Source organism: Nuphar pumila, chromosome 1 (assembly GCF_984573655.1).
Source record: "Nuphar pumila chromosome 1, dmNupPumi1.hap1.1, whole genome shotgun sequence".
Taxonomy (NCBI): domain Eukaryota; kingdom Viridiplantae; phylum Streptophyta; class Magnoliopsida; order Nymphaeales; family Nymphaeaceae; genus Nuphar; species Nuphar pumila.
In genome coordinates this window covers 137852815-137871261 of record NC_143249.1, presented here as the reverse complement: position 1 = coordinate 137871261, position 18447 = coordinate 137852815, and positions in this window count along the sequence as shown.

Below are 18447 nucleotides of genomic sequence, written 5' to 3'. Positions count from 1 at the left end.
GCATCTTTGAGAACCAAGAAGTTTTTCTAGATTCTCTTGACCATTTGTAAATTTGGTCACTATAGAAAGAAGATCATTTGATTTTTCTTCAAGACTAGATATTTCTTTTTGTAAGAGATTAGTTTTAACTCTAATTTCTTTTATTTCAAATGCTTGGCAAGAGTTTTCCTTCTTGAGATCTTCTATCTCTTAAAGTAACACTTTATTTTGAGAGTCAAGAGTTAAATTTTCAGTTTTTAACTTTTTATTTTTAGAATTTAGACTCTTAAATTTAGCATATAAATCATTGAATGCTTCAAATAACTCATTATAGTCAAATTGACTTACCGAATTTTCTTGTGCTACAAAACACATGTTGGCGACTTCTTCATTTGATTCTTCATCGGAAGAGGAGTCACTATCATCCCAACATGCTTGAAATGCCTTTTTCTTCTTGAATTGGTCCTTGGGCTTGATTTTGAGAAGAGGACAATCTTTCTTGATATGTCTTGCCTTTTTGCAGTTAAAGCATTTAACTTCATTGAGATTGGAAGAGTTTGCTTTCTTTACCTTTCTTTGAAATCTTCTCTTTTTGATAAATCTTCTGAATTGCCTTGTGATTAGAGCAATATCTTCATCTTCATCTTCTTCTGAATTTTCTGAGTCAGAAGTAGCCTTAAAAGCAAGAGACTTCTTTTTGGGCTCTTCTTCTTGTCTGTCTTAAAGTTGGACTTCATATGCCATAAGGTTACCAACTAAATCTTCAAGAGTGAGAGTATTGAGATCATTTGCTTCTTCAATAACAATGATTTTTCTCTCCCATTCAGGAGTTAAACACCTTAGAATTTTTCTGACTAAATCCACTTGTGAATATTCTTTTCCAAGGAATTTCAAAGTGTTAGTTATATCGGTCATTCTAGTTACCATGTCCGATATGGATTCATTTTGCTTCATTTTGAACAATTCAAATTTATGAACTAAAGAAGCAATTTTAGATTCCTTTACCTTTGACGTACCTTCGTGAGTCACGAGAAGAGTATGCCATATTTCATTTGCTGTAGAGCATTGAGAGATACGATTAAACTCTACCTTGTCAACGACACAGTACAATGCATTCATGGCTTTGGCATTCAGTGAAGCAGTCTTCTTTTCATCATCGGTCCATTGGCTGAAATCAGTTGATGGAGTTTGGTACTTTTCTGAAACAACTCTCCAAATATCTAGATCCATGGATTGCAAGAATATTGTCATTCTTACTTTCCAGTAACCATAGTTTGCTCCATCAAAGAGAGGAGGACGAACAAAGGAGCTTCCTTCTTTGTACTGAGAAATCAAAGTAATAGCAAATTTGTGCTCTGATACCAAATGAAAGTGCACTAGGATCAAGGCAACGAGCACTAGAGGGGGGGTGAATAGTGCTTTTAAATATTGTCTGCGGAATATTGAAGGATTTTGCAAATCGAAAAGCAAACACACAGAACACAAGATTTTATCCTGGTTCGGTCTAACCCGACCTACATCCAGTCCCCAAGCAAATCCCGCTTGAGATTTCCACTATCAACCTTGTAAACTACAAGATCACACAGACCAAAACTGGTCCCACTTTCAGTAACAACCCTACTGAAAGCAAACAACTCCTTTACACCAAGGAGTCCTTTTTACAGAAAATAAGTAACAACTTACAATACAACCTATGAGCCTTTCTTTTGAATGCAAATGAGATGCAATTGGATTTTGAGGTTGTTGAAATACTCTACTCACGAATTCACTATCTCTCAAAGTGATTTGAGTGAAAAACTGAAGTGAAAATATCAAGTGAGTGAGAAAACAAATACTTGACTGAATAGGAGTGAAAAACAATAAGTAAATGATTCAAATCGATTGAATTCTTGTTGTTTTTGAGTGTAAAATGCACTCATATTTATAGTTAAAGTTTTCCATACGTTGAGAGTATTAAAGGGTGTCAAAACTGTCCATTTTGAATGATCAAAACGTTTGAAAAATGAAAAGACACGCCTTTTTGAAGTTTCAGGAAAACGACAAAATTAGTCGACTGAAACATCAGTTAGTCGACTAATAGTTAGTTATTAGTAGACTGATAGTTATCGTCGGTCGACTGATCTGTTAATCGAGCCGTTTGAAAATCTGAATTTTGAAACTTAGTCGACTTAAGAAAAGTTAGTCGACTGATAATATCATCAGTAGACTGAAAAACCTTTTAGTCGACTGCTGCTAAAATCTTTTGAAAAACAAACATTCTGTTCAGTCAACTGATAAAAGCATTAGTCGACTGCTGCTAATTTTCAGAAAACACATGTTCTGTTCAGTCGACTGATAAAACCATTAGTCGACTGTTGCTAATTTTCCAGAAAACAGACATTTTGTCCAGTCGACTGATAAAACCTTCGGTCGACTAATTTGACAAAAATGACTTTTTAGAAAATATGGCGCGAAAGGATTAGTCGACTGGTAAGTCGATTGGTTGACTAATAAACATGAAAATTTAAGAAAAGAGTTTTCTAAAAAGATTTTCAAGAGTGTTTCTTTTAGAAAAGTTTTTCTAAAGACTTTTAAGGTGAAATGCAACCTAAATATGCACTCTAAGTAAGGCTCTTACAAGAATCTAAGACTTTTAATGAATTAAACATTTGCACACTAGTCTTCAAAGATTCTTCATCGAATTCTTCAATTTCTTCATAGCCTTAGCTGAAATGCAGTTGATTCCACTGGCTCATCATCAAAACCTTGTACTTGAAGTATCATGTATGGCTTCATTGTCGTAACATCGTTGAATCTCCTAATTAAATAGGTTTGGATCTAGTTTATGATCCGAATAAGTGAAACATCATAACAATGACTCAAATCCATTCAAATGGACCCAGTCTGGGTTTAGAATAATTCAAAGCTAGATCTCTAAAGAGATCCAGATCACTCAAAACCTTTAAAGTCATAAAACCGGATCCATTCAATAGATCCAATCTCCAAAATAGGTTGGATCCAAGTGAGGTCCATATTACTACACTTTGGGTCTAGAATTGGATTTAGAGATATGAACCAATTCTCAAAAATGCAAAGACCTATATATATATTTATAAATATGTACATATATTTCAATATATATACCAAAATAGATCTATGAATGATTATGTTGGATCCAAGATCCAAACGAAACCCAAAATGGGTCTCACATAGGATAACTTTGGGTTTAGGTCCATTGAACCCAACGAAATCCAGAATACAATACGATTGCATTGAATTGTAATTGGATCAAATCCAATCTCAATCCAATGTACTCTACCTTAAAATAAGGTTTGAAATGGATATGGATTTTTGAAATTGAATTAAAACACACACTATATATACCATAGATTGAGTTGGATCTAAATGAACCTAACCTAATCAAGAGCATGGCACAAATATTCAATTGAATATATATATATAGGATTGAGTTGGGTCCAAATGATTTCATTTTTTTACTCTTATTTCACTTATTTTTCAAAAAACATACCCAATTTTCAAAGCTTCAAAATTTTAGGACTCTATTCTAGAGTCTTAGTTGATTAGAACTCTAACCCCAGTTTCGTCTTTTTATTCATTTTTACTAATTTCTAAAAAGATCTTTCTAACCCCAGTTTTGTCTTTTTATTCATTTTTACTAATCTCTAAAAAGATCTTTCAAAATCTCTTTGTTTATCTTTCAAAAACCAAAATTTAAGAGTTTCAAAATTTTAGGACTCTAGTCAGGAGTTTCAGTTGGTTTAGGACTCTAAATTTCTCAATTTTATCCTTTGCCTTTATTATCATCTATTTAAAAAACTCTTTTAAACTTCTATTTTAATCCTTTTCAAAACCCTAATGTGGGGATCACACAATTGACTCCACATTTAGAGAGTTTCAACTCATTCAAAACTCTAGTTGATTCAAAACTTTCAATTTCAAACTCATCTTTCATTTTAAAACTTTTATTGAAAACCTTTATTTTCAAAATCGTTTTCTAAAAAACAATTGGGGCCCACAGCAAGTAACGCCACATTTGAAAATGTTTTTAGGTTAGTTCAAGTTTGGTTAGTGTCCTAATTGAATTAGAATTTCAAAAAGATCAAAATTGATTTTAAAACATAACCTTTATTTCCACTTTTTAAAACTTTGTTTTTAAACCTTGAAATAATAGTTTTTAAAATCAAATATGGGCCCACAGTAGGTGGCCTCACATTTGGACTTATTTTAGGCTAACTAGGATTCAATTACGCTAATTAGTGCCTTATTAGGTTAGAATACTTAAAGAAAACCGCCCCCCCTTAATTTAGTTAATTAGGAAGAGTTTTGAGGAGATAAAACTCTCAAAATTCTAACCTAATGAAACCCTACAAAAAGAAGATATATGGGATCGATCTCCACGTGCTCTCTCCTCCTCTCCCTCTCTCAAATTCGTGGCTCTCTCTCCTCCAAGCTTCAGTTTCCTCCATTGAAGCTCCGAGGTAAGATCTTCTTCCATTTTCTTAATTTTTGTTTATTTTTCATTAAAATCACCATTGTCTCCTCTTTTTTTCTTAATTTTTGTTTATTTTTCATTAAAATCACCATTGTCCCCTCTTTTAACATGTTTTTTCTTTTTTTTTTATTTCAAGAAATCATGTGAGTGTCTCAAGATGATGATCAAAAGATGTTTAATGGTCCCTTACATATTTTGATCCATTAATAATATTTATTTTTCATTTATTTTATTAAACTCCCAAAAAAAGATTAAGATTCGATCCCTCTATGGATTAAATCCCTCTTTTAATGGCTAAATCAAATTCTAACCATGTTTTCGAGAATATTTTTATTTATTTCATCATGTTAATATTTATTTTATTTGTTCAAGCATCAAATCATGATTCGTTATATTATTTACATTTTTTTATAATTTTTCATGTCTAGATTAGTGTATTTCATGCATTTTATCGGTAATATACATATCTTGATTTTGGCTATGTGGGAACAATGTTATTTCATGTGCGTTTTTGTGTCAATAAAATATGATTTTTTTAAGGGTTAAACCATACATGTGTCAGTGACTTTCCATAAAACATTTGGATTATTTTGAGTTTTGTAATTCTGCTAAAAAAACCAGAAACCGAAACCTGATTCCTGTACCGTAAAAATGTTATACAAAATCAGATACAGTTTGTTGAAGCGATATCTCCCTCATCAAATATCTGATTGACAATCCGTAAAAAGTAGTGGGTTCATCAAGATGTCTAGTATGTCTGGTGAAAGTTTCAAATTTTTATATGGTGGTTTTCAATTTTTACTATGTCATAAATCATAATCTATTTCACAGTGACCATTACACATTGTTTAACACTTAGATCAACTTACACAAATCGTTTCTCCCCAACCAAAAATTATTTTTCTGATTTGTAAGATGTCACGGATTCATCAACATGTTTAATTTTATCAGTGTGATTTTGATAATTTTTTAACTCTATTAGCTATTTTTATTTCAACCGAAATCAGAACTGCCTTTTCTGAAATCATTATGCGTTCGCCGGTATCAAGCGTATATTGCCAGAACGATATCTCCCTAATCAAAGATGATTTTTCTGACATGTAAAAAGGATTATTTTTGTTCAGATGTCTAGTTTATTCATGTAAAATTTTACAGTATTTCATTATTGTTTAATGCTTAATTTGGGTATGACACTATGACAAGTATGTGCCCGCAGGCGAAATCACATATTTTTATATTTTTATTTAATTTTTGCATCACAATAATACAAAAAATATATTTTTTGATTTTATTTTAATTTTAAGGCTATTATAAGTATCCATGTTGATTTTTATAGATTTTAGAATTCATTTGATGCATTATTTGATTAAATTATAAAAACAGGATGCCCGCAGAGTCTTGATTCAACTAAAACACGGATAAAATTTGATATTTTTATGATATTCTCATTTTTTCATAAAAAGTTTATATTTTTAGGGTTTGATCATGTTCATAATCATGCTATGGTGCTCTGCACCCGATTTGGTGTTGATTTGAATCAGTTTGATCTCTAAATTAAAAGTTTTACAAAAATCTTTTCTAAAAACCCTGATTTCAAGACCATAGTCTTGTTTTTAGGGGCATTTTGGTTATTTTTCCAAAAATTTGAATTTCAAAATTCTTTGTTTTTATTATTTATTCAATTTTTTATCATCCTTTATTATGTTTATTTTAGGAAAACATAGAAAAAGGCTTATATCTGGATAAATTCATCAATTTTTAGATATTGTTAGATAAATCATGAAAAGCCGACATTTATCCCACTAATGAGTTTGCTAATTTTGCAGAGACACTCAAGGCTGTATTTTCTTTATTTTCCTTTTCTTCATTTCAATTTATTATTGATGTAAATTGTAAAAATTTGGAATAAGAATTTAATTTTCTGCTTAGATTAGGGTTGCATTGCATATAATTTTAATTTCAATAATGTCAATATGTGATGGATGATGATTCATGCATGTTCAAATTCACAGTGGTCAACACAAATGGCACGTGCACTTGCTTCTAAGAAGTTAATAAAATCGAATGAGTTCGTATTTGTGGCCATAGTCAGAATACAAACAATATCTAGATTTATCATCTTCATTTAAGCTACAAACAACCTACACTCTTAGGCATTTTTAGAAATCATAGCATATTTTCCAAACTTTTCTAAGTATTTTTCCCTTTTAGAATCAAATGAGATATATTCAATACGTATTCGTGGCCATAGTCAGGGATATGTAAAGAAATTATTTCGTCTAAGTTCTATAAGGCATAAAATCCTTTTATCAATAATTTTCCTCAAATTCTTCAAAAACTATTTTTGCAAATTGCATTCATTTATTCATCTAGTTTAGACTGCATCATGAAAAGTTTTTCACAGGGCCACATGCCCATCCTTTTGATCAATTCAAAAACCCAATCTCAGAAAAATCGACTTTCTCAGTCACCTGAGTTTTTCTCAAAATCGATTTTCTCAAAACATCAGGCTATCTTCAAAAATTGATTTTCCTCTCTTTAAAAGTATTCTTCCAATGTGATTCACGATTTTTCAAGGTGTCCTTTTTCCAAGTATTTTTCATTATTTGAAGCATATATTATGTTTTCAGTCAAAATTTTTCTAAGTCATAGCACATTCTTGATTTTTCGTGTATTTAGGAAATAGAACATCGATTTAGACAGTTGAGTAAAGCAAAGCAAAGCACATGATTGATCCTTGGTTTGATTACCCTTGGTTATGGTGCCAGGAACGATTGAACCTCGTACCGACAGGCGAGTCCCATTCCTTAAAAATTTCCCGCATTTTAAAATGGAGGCGAGTTATTTAAAAAAAAAAATTCAAAGGTCAGTTTGACTTGCAAAAGTAAAATTTTGCAATGATAACAGATTTGACGACCGTGATAAAACCTATCTTCGCCTGATCAATCTAATGCTTTCCTCTATTCAACTTGTCAAAATTGTGTTCTATAATGTCCGCTCTATTTCATGTGAACCTAGGAGCCTAGAATCAAACCCAACTGACATGGATTGCATGTAGACTTAGGAATAGTTTGATAAGATTGATTAAGGAGACAATATTCATGCTCACTTAGACTTAGGTCAAATACAATCCTCCTCAATCTAGGGTTTGACTGAAAACAATGTTTGCTTCTAATAAAATTTTCAAAAATCTACTTCTTTAGGTCATTAGAGCCTTCTGTTTTCTTGCATGTTGATCATATTTAAAAAACAACCCCACCTACTTTTACCTGGCCACCACGTTGCTGGGCTTTCTTCCAGAACCATAGTTTGGGACAAAGCCTCACAACTGGGCCACCTATTTGGGTTGATCCCCTCTGCTATGTATCGAGAGCCATAGTCCAAAGTATATCAGCAGGTGCTCAAGGATGTTGGAAAACATGAGCTTAGAACCAGAGAAATTCTTTTTTATGCCACGTACATCGAGCCTCGACTCGAGTATATCGGCATAACATGATTGGACACAAATAATTTGAGCTTTAGAGTTAGGGTTAGGGTCCTACATCTATTTCAAAATTTGTGCATCTAGATTCAACATTTAGGAAATGTTGTATGTGCATACTTGATTATGCAGGATATGATTGAATATTATTCCCTTTGTTTCTTTATATTTTTCCATAATTTTTTTGAAAATACTGAACGATTCTAAAAAATCTCCTATTTTCTATTTATTTTTATGTATTACCTAACATCCCCTTTTTATTTTCTCAAACCCTGGACAATTTTCGCAAATCCTCTGCTTTTTCTTAAAAACTTCAGGCGATTTTCTATCCTTTCATTTTTCTGGATCTCGAGCTTTCAGCCTTATGTTGATCTTGCCTACAACTTTAAAAAATTGTGTGTTTTTCTCATGAATTTCAATCCTGTTATCCATTTTCAAAACTTTTCATCTTATTTTTCTTTAGTGGGAAATTATCTGTCCACCTTTCCTTTTAGGTTTACCTCAGTTGCGTACTTCCTTTGTTGGAGTAACAACGTAATTATTGTAATTCTAGTGATGACCGAATCCCTGGTAATAGGATATTCTTCCAAAATTATCAACTTGATTCCCGAATCTTATCCATTATTTTTCTTCTATCATTTTCCGTCAAAATTGTTGCCCTCAAATTTTTTTCCATCATTCTGATCATCCCCTTTGTCCTACAGAGAGTATCAACATTGTTGAATGGTTCAGACCAAATCAGGCAAGAAAACTGCACCATATCAATGCATCAACAATATCAGTAGCAATGGAGAAAGGATGAGTTTCCCAAGTTTGGCCAAAGGACAGGGTCAACAAGGTGACGATGACATCAATCTTGTCATGTATACCTTATTCCAGAAAATGATGGCCAAGATGCAATCAGAGTAAGCTGAGACTAGCTCAAGAAAGGCATCATCCAAGAAGAAGACTAAGGGAAAAACCATCAAGAAACACATCAAAATCACCCAGAATAAGGTTCAGCAGGATAGCGAGTCTGATGGGGCAGGTTCAGTGAAAGAAGATTCTGAAGAAGAACAAGAGTTGTTCATTTAAGAGCCTGAATCTATTAATCAGTTGAAGAAGCAGACCAGTCAACAGTCAATGATCCAATTCAGCTTCAGCTAAAGGAAATGACAAGGATGGTCAAGGACCTACAGGTTTGCGATAAGGGCAAGAAAGTCTACACTAGTGAGGATTTCTAAGATGGCCTGGAAGGGGACGATAGTTTGGAAGATCTCCCCTGCAAATTTGTCAAATTCGATGAGACTGGCGATCCCAAGGCTTATCTGACCATGTTTTTCGTGGAATGCAATCGATTCAAGAGAGACAATCGAGCTTTGTTCAGATGTTTTCCATGCAGTTTGAAAAGCGCAACAGCCAAATGGCATTCTGAGCACATCAATCCAATCAAGCTGCGAGAGTTTGATAAGGTGATCAACCTTTTTATCGAGCGATTCTTATTCAATACTGAGGCCTTGCCCACATTGAATCATTTATGCGACTTGAAGCAAAAAGAGGACGGAAAGGCCATAGACTTCATTCACAGATGGAGATCCACTTGCAATCGAATGAGGGATCCGATATTAGAAGGGCATGCATTGTCAGTGATCCTAAATAATTTCTCCCAATCTCTGAGGGGCCTAATCTCTACCTCTCTGACACGATCCTTTGTCAAATTAATAGAATGAGACAAATGACTCGAAATGGGGATGGAGAATGGTGTATATGAGAGCCTCACACTCTCAAAGAGCTGTCAAGACACCAAGAAAAAGGCACCCATCACCATGAATACCACTAGAAGCGACAAGGAAAGCAGAAAGAGCGATATCTTCAAGCAGAACGACGGGCCTCTCCAACCAAGCTCTCATCAGAAATAAAAAACTCAAGAAAAGCCAAAGCATGACAATTGGAGTTTCAACTATGACTTCACTCCCCTATATCAGCCGCGTGAAGAAATCCTTGAGTACATGCTGGCCAAGGAGATGATTAAGCTTCCAAAAGTTGACGATCCTTCTGTCATTAGAGAAAGGTTTAAAGATCAATTCTGCAAGTTTCATCGGGCAATGGGGCATGATACCGAGTATTTCTTCATTCTCAGGAATATTATTCAAGATTATATTGATAAAAATCTCCTTGTGAAAGGCAAAGAAGAGGACAAAGCGGTCAACTCATCAGCACCCTAAGAGAAACAGAGCCAATACTCTCTCATTCTTGCATTTTGCTTTTGTCATTTTGTAGAGATGACGTGGTCCCATTTCTTTCATCAATAAAATTATCAGTCTTCCTAATAGCTTGACGCCATCTTCTTTATTTTTCTTTCTTTGCAAAATATCATTTTGCGAGTAATGACCTCTTTCATAGTGCCTCCCAAATCAACCAAGAAATTTGTTGCCTTGTTATCTCCAGAGAGCGTTCTCTAAATATCAATTATTTATCCTTCTATTCAATGTCTTACTCCCTAGTTATATTGGGGCATTTTTTTTGAGAATTTGTCTCTACTTTAGAACAACCTGTATGCATACAAGATCAAAGAAAATCTTTCATCATTCATTTGCATCTATTTGCATCCATTTGCATCTATTTGCATTCATTTGCATCGATTCACATTCATTTGCATTGAATCAATACCCATTCAGAACAAGGAATAATCCTGAGACCCTCGCAGTTGTCCAAATCATCGTGAGGGTGAAGATTGAAAATCTTCCATCACAATCAACAAGTACTTTTCAAAACACCAGTCTTTTCCAAATTTAACCTTCGGGTCGAGTCTTTTATCAAAACCATTTTCGCCGGTCATGCCAAAATCAACCTTCAGGTTAAGCCTTTTCCTAAATCCAGTTTTTACAGGTCGAACTACCTAAATCCAATTTTTACTAGTCGAACCACCTAAATCCAGTTTTCACTGGTCGAACTTCCTAAATCCAGTTTTCACTGGTCGAACTACCTAAATCCAGTTTTTACTGGTCGAACTTCCTAAATCCAATTTTCACTGGTCGAACTACCTAAATCCAATTTTCACTGGTCAAACTTCCTAAATCTAGTTTTTACTGGCCGAACTTCCTAAATCCAGTTTTCATTGATCGAACTACCTAAATCCAGTTTTTACTGGTCAAACTTCCTAAATCCAGTTTTCACTGGTCGAACTTCCTAAATCTAGTTTTCACTTGTCGAACTTCCTAAATCCAGTTTTTACTGGTCGAACTTCCTAAATCTAGTTTTCACTTGTCGAACTTCCTAAATTCAGTTAATACTGGTCGAACTTCCTAAATCCAGTTTTCACTGGTCGAACTTCCTAAATCCAGTTTTCACTGGTCGAACCACCTAAATCCAGTTTTCACTGGTCGAACCACATAAATCCAGTTCTTATTGGTCGAACTCTCCAAATCCAGTTCTTACAGGTCGAACTCTCCAAATCCAGTTTCACACTTGTCAAAATCTCTAAATCTGATTTTTACTAGTCAATGTTTCCAAACCCAATCCATATTGGTCTAGTTTTACTTCGAAGATTAGAATTCTGAATCGAATTTTTCAGTCTCCTTTGGAATTCGAGTTCCGACTCGAATTTTCTTTTCTTTAAAACCTAATTGGTTTAGCTTTTTCTTCGGAATTTGAGTTCTGACTCAAATTTTCTTTCCTTTAAAACCTAACTTCTTAATTCGGTTTAGTTTTTCCTTCGGGATTTGAGTTTAGTGAACACCCCAATTTTTTTAAAATGTTGTAAATATTTCCTTTTTACCCCTGACCCCATTTTCTGAGCAATCGAGTCAGTTTCAAATTTAAATTCCAGTTATTTCTCAGATTTTATTGAAATTAAATTCATTTTTATACATTTGACTCAGTTTCGGATCCGGATCCATTGCCAAAATCCAAATCTGAGCCTCGTTGTCCAATTTTCAAATTGAAATTATAAAAATACCAAAAATAGTTTTTGAATGGCTCAAACAGTTCATCTGACATCCGTTTGGATTCATTGTCCGATATTCCTCAATTCGAGGTTAAAAACTCGAAAATCTTCTCAAATTTTGAATCCAAACTCATTTTCTGAAGAAATCAAACCCAAATTTTTAGAAAACCTCTCTTCTTGTAAATATTTCCCAAAAATACCAAAATACTTTTGTTTTTGCCTAGATCTTTAGAATTTTATTAAAAAATACCAAAAAAATGGAAAATACAAAAAAAAATAGTTTTGAAGACCTCCTTTTGGAAAACATCTTTCAAACTAAAACCATTTTTTTTGAAAATACTTTTGAAAAGGACCGCCATTTTGAAAAGGATTTTAACGATTTTTTTAGGAATTTTTCGGACTCTCTCTCTCTTTTCTCTCTCGATCACATTCTCTCTATTCTCGCTCCATCACCCTTTCTCCTTCCAGAACCATCTTCCCCATCAAACTCCTCCACCGCCCATCGCGCAACCATCCGCTCCCTTCCTCAACCCTTGATCGCCAACGACCACCAGACCTTCCTCCACCCTCCAATCGATGGCTTCAGACCCTCAGCCACCGATCTCCAACCGCATTGCACATTCCAGAAGCCTCTCTCCCTCTATAAAGAGGATACACAAAAGGAGGAGGGGCATCCACGACTCACGTATCCATCGCCTCCTTACCCTTCTCTTCTTATCTCATTTCCTTTGCCTCTTCCCGTGGTGTGACGAAGGAGCATCACCCTGCGGTATATACCCAAGCAACGCTCTTCCCTCCCAATCGAACCCTAGCTACGGTAAGTCTTTTCCTCCTTCTTTGATTTTAATACATGCATTTCTCTGGTTTTCTTTTCTCTTACATCTCCATTAAAGCATCCCTGCAACATCGGTTTGCTCATTAGCAAAACCGATCGGTAGATATGCAATATCAACGGGATGAGGGATCCCAACATTTTTTTTTACGGTTGTGTAGATTATTTAATCAAATTTCTTCAATCTATGTAAATGTAGGTTTCAATTAATGTCGTTTAGATATGATATGCCTTCGCAAACCCTGTGACCATTCTTGTTAACGCAGGATTACCAGTTTAATTTATGCGTAATTCCCTTTTTTTTCTTTAATCCCTTTACATTTCAGCGAATTGAATGATTGCTAGTTTAGAGTTTTGAACCCCCTTTTCCTCTCTCATTCCGATTTTGATTTTCAAAAGTATATATCGGGTTACTTGTTTGCATTTACTCTTTAGTAGTGATAATGTTTGTGGTTCATTTCATTCAACTCATCTTTCACATTGATCACATTTTATCTCTTGATATCTGATAATTCACGGGATCATCTCCCAAGTTGCAAGAAGGACTTCCGTGTGGTGTGAATTCACCTTTCATGTTGTTTTTAAAGCACCGCCCCCTTGGTAACTGCAGAAATTGTGCTGCAAAAGGAGTCATGAAGCAACAACCCATTTAGCCAACATCATGCTTAATTTACGTTTTGTTTTATATGCTCTGTCACTCATGCATCTTTGCATTCTGGTTCATTCCTGCATTAAGCAGGTTCTCTCGATACATTTTGTGCATCTTTTTCATAATTTCATTTCCAATGTTCTGTACAGTAGGCTCTAATCATCTCTTCCACACACACGCACACCCATTTGCATAAAATCATATGGATACATGCGTATGGGTCACTGTGCTATGACTAGAAACAATCATGAATTTGATTAAATTAAGTTATTGAGCCAATAATATCATGGTTAGTATGGTCATCATCTACAACAAATTCATCTTCTGTGGGTATGTCGAGGAAATCAAGCATTTTGGGTGACAGCTTGGCTACTTGTGTGCCGTCCAAGGATTCCATTTGGTCAAAAAAAAAGAAAAAAAAAACAGAAGGCAGCCTGTATCTACACTTGAAATGAATGAGCATAGTAAACAAGTGCCTGATTTTGTCTCAGAGGCCAGAACCGCTCCATTGTAAATGAATGGAGCTGCTGTAGTGCATTTTGACTCAATATCCAACAAGAGAAAGGCTCCTCTTGTTTATTTTAGGAGACGTTTCTGCAGAAGAAAAGAATGTTTTTCTCATATTATGGAGGATTCTTCTCCTGGAAGTGCTTTAGGCTCTATGAACTTTCTTGCCTCTGTTGCTGACAGGGTTGGTTCTCTAGAAGGTCTAGAACTCTTCCCATACTCTGTAGAAGGAATTGAACTGCTGTCGACAGAGTGTAGGTCACTGGCTTCTCAAGGCCTCATGCATATTTTCAGTGTGCATAATTTATTAGGTACTATGAAAGGCTCTTTTACTTCAGGGTATCTCTGTTTTACAAATGGAGAATGGTATGATGTCTGAATTTACTTCTGCATTATTTAAAATTAGATCAATTTATGCTGATTTTAAGCATTTCATTTCCATGGGCTTCTAGTCACGGAACCAGAGTAGAAGACTCTGGGTTTTTGAGTGCCCCTCTTTCTGCTTAATTTTGATGAAATAGGTCCAGTGTGGTCCAAAGTGCATCTGGAAATGAGGATCGTCAATAAGGCTGTTGCCTTCAGCATTTTGCTGCTTGAAGGATGTTTGGGGCATGCTATAACTCTATTGTGTTCAATCCTTTCAAATCTTTGTAGACCTGAGATGTCAGATCCATTTTTTTTTTACTAAAGATCAAGGGTATTACAGAATTCGAACTGCTATTCGTTTCTATCAGGTTTAAGTTTTTGGGGTGACAAAGGGAAAACAAACTATTTTTGTGTTTTACAACTTTTTTTTTGACACTTTAAATTTCAAGTTTGAAAGGTATGCATATTTCATATGATAAATTGAATTCTCTCAGTGAAGCATTGCCTTCAGCAGCACCTATAGACGCCGATGCCAGGCTCTTCCAGAGTGGAACTTGTCCTATGAGATCACTAGCTTTGGAGAAGATGAGTGGTCCTAAGGGCCTCTTGCATCAAGATATCCACTATTTCCCCTTTTTAAGCATTCCTATGTTTCACTCAGAGCACCCTCCTACAATCACACCCTCTTGTAATGACTTCCATTCATACACACTACCTGTCAACACTTATCATTTTTGGCCACCACCTGCTAACTACACTTGTGACGCATCCAACATCTGCTACACTTCCTGAAACCTCAACTTTTGATCTGAGTAAGGGCCTCCAATCCCAGACTTAGCAGCCACAAGATGATCACCTCGATAACTATTGTCGCTAGTCTGTTATGGCCACAACTGACTTATAACCCATGATTGATAATCATATATCCTGATTTGAGACTGATATATTCTCATTTTTTTTCCGCTCCTCTGCACACTGTCCAGCTATTCTGATCATCGGTGTCACCACCTCCCAACCAGGTATGTTTGGTAGTTACGTTTCTACATCTGTGTTCAGGATCATGGTAATCGATCATTCTCAAGCCCTATATCTAAGTCATACCATGTTATTTTAACAAAATTTTACATCGTTCTTTCATTGAAATTTCACTGCTATGGCTCTTCTGAGAAGGTGGGGAATCGACCTCTAGCAAGTCGTATGTAGTTGTGCTACTCAAATTCTAGTAGATGATTCGGACCCATTGAAACACTTTTTGATCTTCCAAAAGCAATGAATATCCAAACATCTATACATAAATGTTAAACACTAGTCCTGCTAATAGTTATGTTGACAGATTAGTTTGATGTTCAACTCAGCTTGAATGATATACAGTCTGGATCAAATATCATCTTTTAAAATGATTGTCATTGATGGGCTGGATGGATGTTAGATTAGATGGTGCATATTGCTTGTTTAGGTAGCCAATAAGTTTGCATGATCTGTCTTAGCAAGTTAATGCTAAAACTGAATTTCAGAAGGTGTTAAACAGTAGATGTGTCGGTCCTTGCTAAATAGACTGTGCTTATGTTGACATGTGTTGATGGTTCATCTAATACCAGTAAGCATATGTTGTTCTAAAAAACCTGCATTAGTGTTATCAAACTTTGTTAAGATCATAAGTTATCGGTTAGCATGGGCATTAATAGTTAGCATAGAGCATATCTAAGCATTTGGCATATATCAGCCACGTAATTAGTACTGCATCACATGGGTCCCTTCTGCCTCTTTTCCACTCCACACCACCTGCTGTGAGTGTCTCAACATCACCCTGCTGTTCCCACTAACAACACTGCATTCCCAGCCCTCACCTCTGAAAAGTACCACGAAGCTGAAATTCTTTTAGTGATTTGCAAAGAAACACTGTGGTCTCTCTTTCTTATAGTAGTTTCCCAAAAGAACTGCCATAAACTATGGTTCCTCGCAGTGGTTCACAAAAAGCCACTATGATCTTTCATTTCCATAATAGCTCATCCAAAGCAGCTATGGTTGTTACATCTCATGATGGTTCACCTTGGACCATCCTGGCCCTTGCCTTCATCCATTGCATATAGATTTTCATTTGACTATGGCATTGCCTATATATATATATGTATATATATAACTATATATATAACTATATATATGCACATTTGCCAACAAAAGCAGGGTATGCTATATGCCTTTCTCATTCAAATGTGAGTAAAGCATCTTGTGTAAGATTTGGAATAGTCATTTACATTCACATTTTTTTAATTTCATTTTGTACTAATCCTATCTTGCATGAACACGAGAAAAGCTTGAATTAGAAATTTTCAATGTTGTAATAAGCTAGATATTAATGAAAATTCTACATTTCCAGTCTTAGATTAGAATGGATGAGCATGTAAATAACACTTGTTTCATTATTTTCCTTTATTTCTGAAGATTCACGAATGGGAACACGAATGGCACATGCACCATTCTAATAAGAGGTGATTAAGTCCTAAGTTGATGATTTGCATCAATGGCCATAGTTAGGATGTGAACAAAACTTAGGATTTTCATCTTTTATGGAATAACATTGGATCCACACTGGATCTCTCTTCAAAAAATCATCATATCTTCAAATATTTTTTTTTTATTAGAGTTTAATTTAAAATTAGCTCAAAACATATATCATTGGCCATAGTCAGGATATATTGAGAGTTAATTTCATTTTAAACTCTATAAGAGCACCAAAATATATTTTATTTTTCACTTGAATTTAAATATGATTACTATGTGATACATTCAATGACCATAGTCAGGAATATATCATATCTTCAATCTTATTTCAATTCATTTAAAGAATGAAATATGATTTTCAAAAAATTCAATCTTAAATTCTTTAAATTCATTTCATCATTTAGGACAGAGTTGCATCATATTTTCAAAAATTCTTTTTCAAAACCCAAGTGATCTTAAATATCTTTCTTCAAGTTTCTATTTCAATTCAAATTCAATTCTATCTTATTTTTCAAGACTCAAAATTCGATTTCAAAGTCCAAATTGACTTTGAATTTTCCAATTCATTTTGTATTCAAACTTCAATTTCCAAATCAAAATTCAAAGTTCAAACCAACTTTGAGATTCCAAATTCATTTTCAAGATTCAAAATTCAAATTCAAATCAATATCTCAAAATCAATTTCAAAGTTCAATTTAACTTTGAAATTTCTTATTTCTGATTTTAAATTCAAAATTTAAAATCAAGTTTTGTTCCTTATCTTCAAAAGTTTTGATTCTCAAAGTCCACAAATCAAAGTTTAAGATTGATTCCGAATCTCAAATATTGATTTCTCCCAAGTTTTAAATTCAAATACTGGGTTTTCAAAAACCCAGATCCATCTTCAAGAATCCCATTTGGATTTTCAAAAACCAATTCCAAAAATTAGTCTCCAATTCAATTTAGGATTCCAGATTTCGGATCCAATTCAATCTTGGATCTCAGACTTTGGATCCAAATTCCATTTTAGGTTCCAGATTCCAGATTCCAGATCCAATCCAATCTTGGATCTTAGACTACGGATCCAATTCCACCTAGGATCCAGAATTCAACTTTATTTTAGATCTCAGACTTCGAATCCAATTCCATTTAGGATCCAGAATTCAACTTCATCTGGGATCTCAGATTTCAGATCCAATTCCCATTTAGGATTCTAGATCCAGAATTCAACTTCATCTTGTATCTCAGACCTCAGATCAAAATTCCATTTAGGATTCCAGATTTCGGATCCAACTCCATCTTGGATCTCAAACTTCAGATTCAAATCCAATTCTACTCCCAATGCCAGATTTCAAATCCAAGTCTATCTTGGTTTCTAAATTCCAAAAACCAAATTCCATTTCTCATTATCTCATCTTGATCTCTTAAAACCCAATTTTATTTTTCAAACTCAAATTAGATTTCTCAAGCCCCATTCTGATTTCAAAACTTCAAATATAGAATTCAATTCCATCTTCAAATATTCATTTCCTCTCCTAAATCCAAGTTCAAAATTCAAAATTCAAAGTCCATTTCTGACTTTGAAACTTTCTTTTCTTTTCCTTTTATCTCATCTTTAAATCATTCTATTCAAAGTCAAGATTTATTCTCTCAAAACTCTGATTATTTCAAAAACTTAGAACTTTTAAAACATCTTTCCTGATCTATCTTCAGTTCTAAGTTAGAAACCATTTCT